This window comes from Heloderma suspectum, chromosome 10 (assembly GCF_057233095.1).
Source record: "Heloderma suspectum isolate Gila_16-S chromosome 10, 16-S_ref, whole genome shotgun sequence".
NCBI lineage: Eukaryota > Metazoa > Chordata > Lepidosauria > Squamata > Helodermatidae > Heloderma > Heloderma suspectum.
The window spans coordinates 4,579,110-4,585,834 of NC_139467.1; positions in this window are offsets into that span (position 1 = coordinate 4,579,110).

A 6,725-nucleotide genomic window follows, 5' to 3' on the forward strand; every position below is an offset into this window, starting at 1 on the left:
TGAAGCATCTTCTCCGCAATAAAAGGCTAAAATGTGTTTTCGACCATTTTAGTTTAGAAGAAAAGTTAAAAACTCATCAAGGCTGATAAGCAAATTTTGTGCACTTTGAAATAATTTATTTTAATTTATTTTCAAGTGTAGATGTTGAGCCAATGGGAAGGAGGCAGCAAGGGTGCAGGACCAGCGGCCACCTGGCTGCATCCCGATATCATTTTATTTGTTTTAGTACACACACATCCTTCCATTCTGCCCTCGTGCAACTCATCAGATTCCCACGCTGTCTCCCATCCAGGTGTTAACCAGCCCTAGGCCTGCTTAGCTTCCATGAAGCAGCTGAATTTTGTGCCTTCAGACCATGTCCTAGAAAACATTATATTGATTCATTCATTAAAAACATTTTTTGCCCCAGCCTTTAGCCAGAAAGAGTCCTAGAGTAGCTTACCAAGATAAGAAATAAGGCCGTCCCAGCCTGCAGATGTACAATCTCAAAGACAAGACACAAAAGGAAAGGGGATTGGGAGGGAAGAGGAAAAAAGCTAATTCAGACACTAGTTTCTTAATTGCCAAGTTCAGCAGGTCCTGGAGGTGGATCTAACACGGTGGAAGAGCTGCCGCTCCCTCCTCCTCTGAAGTCATCACCAGTGGCAGCTGATAGCAGGCGGGAGGGGTGGGCACGGGCACGAAAGCAGGTCCCTGACTGCTGCTTCCACCCCCTCTCATGGGCTCTTCCTCACCCCCTGATTGTGTTACCATGGCAAGCTTTTTCCAGGAATCTCCAGATATAACGCACTATTTTTAAAAATCTCTGTTTCCCTCATTCTCAGAGCAAAACTGTTTCTTTCCATCCCCGTGCAGGCAAGTGAAGTGTGACATACATTCTAGTAGCCTGGAATACCCACTCGAGTTACCAGTTCATGAGAAAAAGCCACAAAGGAAGGCGTGTTCTAACAGCAGCACGAAGTGGGAAAACCTGCAGGTGAAACTTTTCACTGTAAAGACAAGCGCATTTGTGTTGTCTAATAACTGCAGATGTTAAGGCACAGGAAGAGGGGGCTGGAAAGAACTCCGCCATCCTAGGAGCCACCAGCTGTTAAGGGTCATTAACCAAACGTCTACCATCCACCATCTAATAAAGGCTCAAGGGAGTGGATGTTGTATAATAACCAAAAACGTATTTCAGGTGCATCGTGGGGCATGGAGAAGGGAAACACTCTTCGTAAAATTCAAAGGTCTGTTTTTATATATATATAGTCAAGAATAAATGGCAAAAAGCAGTGTATTGGAAAAGAATTTGCTACAGTCACCTTATTATATATCACAACAATACCACCTTTTTGCTTAAGGCAGCAAAGGCATTTTTGACGGGTGTACCTGATACAGGGCCGGCGTCAAGGGTAGGCATGTTGGGCACCTGCCAAGGGCTCACACCCCAGGAGGGGCCCACTAACAAGAGCTCCCTGGAGTTGCTCCTCCTCTTCCTCATTGCAACCTGCTCATTCACCTGCCTCTCGCTCTGGCCCAGACAGCCGTGGTGGTGAGGAACAGGAGCAGGAGATGCCACAGCCCACTTGCTCCTTGGCTCCCTGCCTGTCAAGCAAGTGACGAGAAAGAGGAGCAGCAGCAGCAAAAGCAGCTGGTGACCATGGTGGTGGGAAGGTAGAGTTACTGAGGGAGGGGCCCCTTGAGGGTGTCTTGCCAAAGGCCCCCAAAAACCTGGAGCTGGCACTGACCTGATGCATCAGCACATTTAACTGTTTATTATAAGAACAGACAAGCCACCCCGTGTGCAGCGATGCGGGGGCTTTGGAGAATTGCTCACACCGGGTCTGGCAAATGGCAGAGGGGAGAGTGATCCCCCCACGCCTTCATTAATGGCGCCTCCAGGGCCGGCGCCGGAGGTTGGCATGGCCGGGCACCTGCCGAGAGCCCCCACCCCAGCAGGGGCCCACTGACAGGAGCACCCTGGAGTTGCTCCTCCACCATTGCAACCTGCTTGTTGTCCTGCCTCTTGCTCTGGCTCAGACAACGGCGGTGGTGAGGAGCAGGAGAGGTCGGGGAAGGTGGCTTTCAAGCTCGACAGGGCCCGCTACGACTCCGCTTCCCCTTTGTCAAGGTCCGGTCTCACAGTGAAGCACAGCCAACTTCGCCCACCTAAAAGCCCAGCCTTGGATTAGGCTGACACTTTTGCCAGCATAGCTCAGTCGTCTCATGTTAGAAGAACTGCATTAGAAGCTATCCATCAAGAGAGGATGTGTGGCGCCTGGAAGATAATGGGATGTGCATTGCTCCACTGGCATCACATCATCTCACCACAATAAGGTTTCAGATCCGTCAGCAGTCAAAAGAGCCTATATCCATCCGCACATCTCTTTTCCCTGGGAAATGAGAAACTCCAGCAGCTAGAAACAGGACACTGAGCACAGTGGATTCAGGGCAGACTCAGGGCTGTACGATCATTGATGCGTTCATCAGTCAATGTTTCGTGTCTTGTTTCCATAACAAAGTTGGTTTCATTTCAGTCAATACGTAGATCAAGAAAAGCTACCTAAATAAAAAATGAATAGCAAACCCAATGAGATTTATTTTTCCAATAGTCAATTTTATTGATTGATTGATTAGATTTATTAATCACCCATCTGGCTGGTCACCCAGCCACTCTGGGCGATGTACAAAGTATGTAACAGAACAGTTTAAAACAATAAAAATTGTACAATAAAAACATGATTTTCTAAGAATACCCTAAAAAGGTAAAGGTGTCCCCAGCCAGTCATGTCCGACTCTAGGGTGTGGTGCTCATCCCAGTTTCTAAGCCGAAGAGCCAGCGCTGTCCAAAGACGCTTCCGTGGTCATATGGCCAGCATGACTGAACACCGAGGTGCACGGAACGCTGTTACCTTTCCCGCCGAGGCGATACCTATTTATCTACTTGCAATTTCTTGCTTTCAAACTGCTAGGTTGGCAGAAGCTGGGACTGATGATGGGAGCTCACTCCGTCACGGGAGCTCACTCCATCACGCAGCACTCGGGTCTCAAACTGCTGACCTGCCGACCTTCCAGTCTGCAGTTCAGCATCTTAACCACTAAGCCACTGCGGCCCCAAGAATACCCTAACCCACCCCAAATGTCTGCCTGAATAACCACGTTTTTAATGCACAGCGGAAGCTCATTAAAGAGGGGGCATGTTGGAGTTCCCTAAGGAGGGAGTTCCACAGAGTGAGGGCCACCACAGAGAAGGCCCTCTCCCTTGTCCCCACCAGTCTAGGGATGGATCTACACTTACTGCCTTTTTTCGCTTCCAATGAGGTTTCACCGCCTGCCTTTCACACTACGCAGTAGCCGCCTCGAATTGGAACCAGAATTTCCCACTTCCGTGCTCCCGCTTTCAATACCCTAATATCCTGGTATTTCCCCTTAATGTGCTCTGATTTTCCACCCTCACTACCATATCCAGTCGTAGTCCCCTCCCCCACCTGTCCATATGCGGGGGTGTTTGTATTTCCCTCCTGTCCAATCACAGCTCTCAACAGCCCCATGTCTTCATCCAGCTACCAATCACATAGCTTCCTCAGCAGCCCCCATTTCCTCAGCAACAAGCAAAGGGCTGGATGTGTGCACTTGTCGGAAGCTAAGCGGGGTTGGCTGCTGTGCATATGAAAACCCGGCTGGGCACATGGGTCATTTCATTTCAATGGATCTACTTTGCAGGACTAACATTGGGTTACTTGCCCCTTGGGTTGTCTGAATTGGTCTGCTAAGTTGTGAGAATTGTAGCACTCCCTCTTTCTCTGGATTCAGGTGGAAAAGCAAGGCAAAATTCTCCTCACAAGGGCAATACAGATGACAGGCATAGTAAATGGTTACGTCCAGCATACGGTAGTAAGTTATCACTTGTTAGATAGTGGTCTGTATTCCCTTAAATAAATTACAAGTTCCCAATGGGGGCAACATTGACCATGCTGGTTCATAAAAGAAGTTCACTGGCTACAAACTCAGGAGAAGAATACACAGTTACTTCAATACAGAGAAAATGTCTGAAGTTGATCAAATATTGGAATGAAAATGGTGAAAGGAAGAGATGCTGAAAACCATGTGCTTTCTATTTGAAGATGATGGTAGCAGCAGCACTTTACAAAGAATGAGAGGACTGTTCCCTGCCCCTAGGTATTTAAAATCTATAATGCAACATAGAGGAGACAATCTAGAAAGGAGAGGGAAGTGGAGACAGGGAGGTAAACAGGAGAAGAATACACAGTTACTTCAATGACACATATTAATTTAGTTGCAGCATGGCATTGGGACTAGGGGGTTGTTCCAAAGCCTCTCAAAAAAATAAAAGCTCTACCTTTCTGCTATAAAACAGTATTACGGATGCTGATTCTTCTTACGAATAGATTTTCCTGAAGATTTCCCTTAACAACAACCCTCCAAACCCCTTTGAAGCCTACTTCCCACAGCCCTTCCCAGACTGCAACGACTTCCCCTCCCCAAACTGTCCCCCGCCCGCATGTTTTTAACCTTTTATGCCCTCCTTCTGTCCAGACTGCTGGCCTCCCTCCGTCCCTCCTCAGCACCAAGCCAGCGCTCGGGATGGAGCCCCGCCTCCTCAGCCAGGGGCGGCGGATAGCGCTGGCCCCGCCCCCGGAGTAACCTCATTGGGCGGCGGCCTGAAAGGCAGCTGGAGGAGCTCTCTCGTTGGCTGCCGGGCTGAAGAAACGGGCAGGGCAGGGTAGGGCTGGGAAAGCCTTGGGCTGGTACCCAGCCTCGTTCCTCCAGGGGATGCTGTTGCCAGGGGCAACCCGACGACGTGAGCCAGGGAGGATGGCGAAGGCAGCTTGGCATCTTCACCTGGGCAACTCTGCACCAGACGGACTGAACTTTAAGCCCCAGGGGAGAACAGCATCACTGGGAATTCAGGCAACGTTAAACTGGGGCGTGGCATTTCACATGGCATGGGCTGGCATCCTAACTGGAGCATCTTGGCAACTGGGGCACCTCACAAGATTTCGTACCTCCTGGGCATCTTGGTGACCTGGTGTAGTAACCCAGGAAGCTTGGACATCTTTGTCAGCTGTGCAGTAGGAGCATCTTGGCAACTAGGCCACCTCACATATTATACCCTGGTGATCACTTTTTGGCTGCTGCTGTGTATGACAATTGAGCTTTGCGTACAAATGTACAGACCTCCTGGAACTGGGTGTTATGAACATATTATGCCAGTATTTCATCATCTTCACTGGCTCCCAGTCAATTTTCGGGGCCAATTCAAAGTGCTGGCTTTGAACTTAGCTCCAAGCCTCACAGAAACTGGAGGGAAATGAATTTTCCCAGCAACAATATATTGTTCCTTGTAATATAAAGTATTTTGGGGTGACTTAGTCTTGAATGGGCAATTAAGACCCCTTACCTTTGCAAAAGACCTGCTCCTGGTGAAGAAAACTGCTAGAACTGATTTGATGATATGGATCAACACAGTGGCTGGCATTTTTGGACTCTCTTTGGGGGTGTAGCTACAGGGACTGCCATGATGAACATCTGCACTTCAAAATTTACCATTACACCACTGATTCCGAGCCCAGGAATTTCTTTTGATTACCAGGACTGGATGGAACTCACAATTCATTCGCTCCTGGGTACCCCAAACTTCCTTCATTTCCACACAGAGAGAGATCATTGTCAATCTACTGCAAATAACCCAGAGATCTACCAGTAGATCCAGATCTACCTTCTGCCCATCCCTGATGTATTTAGCTCAGGGTAGAGACACAACCCACAAATGCACAATACGCAACGCAGACGATACCACCCTAATGGCAGAAAGCGAAGAGGATCTAAAGAGCCTCTTGTTGAGGGTGAGACTGCAAAAGCTGGTTTGAAACTCAACATTAAAAAAACTAAGATCATGGCATCTGGCCCCATCACTTCCTGGCATATAGAAGGGGAAGAAATGGAAGCAGTGACAGATTTTACTTTCTTGGGCTCCAAGATCACCGCAGACGGTGACTGTAGCCATGAAATTAAAAGACGCTTGCTCCTTGGGAGGAAAGCTACAGCAAACCTAGACAGCATAGTAAAAAGCAGAGACATCACCTTGCTGACAAAGGTCCATCTAATCAAAGCTATGGTTTTCCCAGTAGTAACGTATGGCTGTGAGAGCTGGACTATAAGGAAGGCTGAGCGCCGAAGAATCAATGCTTTCGAACTGTGGTGCTGGAGAAGACTCTTATGAGTCCCCTGGACTGCAAGGAGGTCAAATCAGTCCATCCTAAAGGAAATCAACCCTGAGTGCTCATTGGAAGGACAGATACTGAAGCTGAAGCTTCACCTATTTTGGCCACCTAATGCGAAGAGAAAAGACACTGGAAAAGACCCTGATGCTGGGAAAGATTGAAGGCAAAAGGAGAAGGGGATAGCAGAAGATGAGATGGCTAGATAGCATCACCGATGCAATGAATATGAACTTGAGCACACACTGGGAGTGAGCGGAGGATAGGAAGGCCTGGCGTGCTATGGTCCATGGGGTCACGAAGAGTCGGACACGACTTAATGACTGAACAACAACAACAAACACAGTCAAACATTAAGCACAGAATGAATCCACCTTCCTCCAGAGCAGGCACAGAGCCCATGGGACAGCAAGACAGAAGGCGCAAGCATGGGATGATTCGTGTTATGCAACTTTTATTCTTGTTGCTAGTGAGCTTTTAGAAAACAAAGGTGTCAGAGAG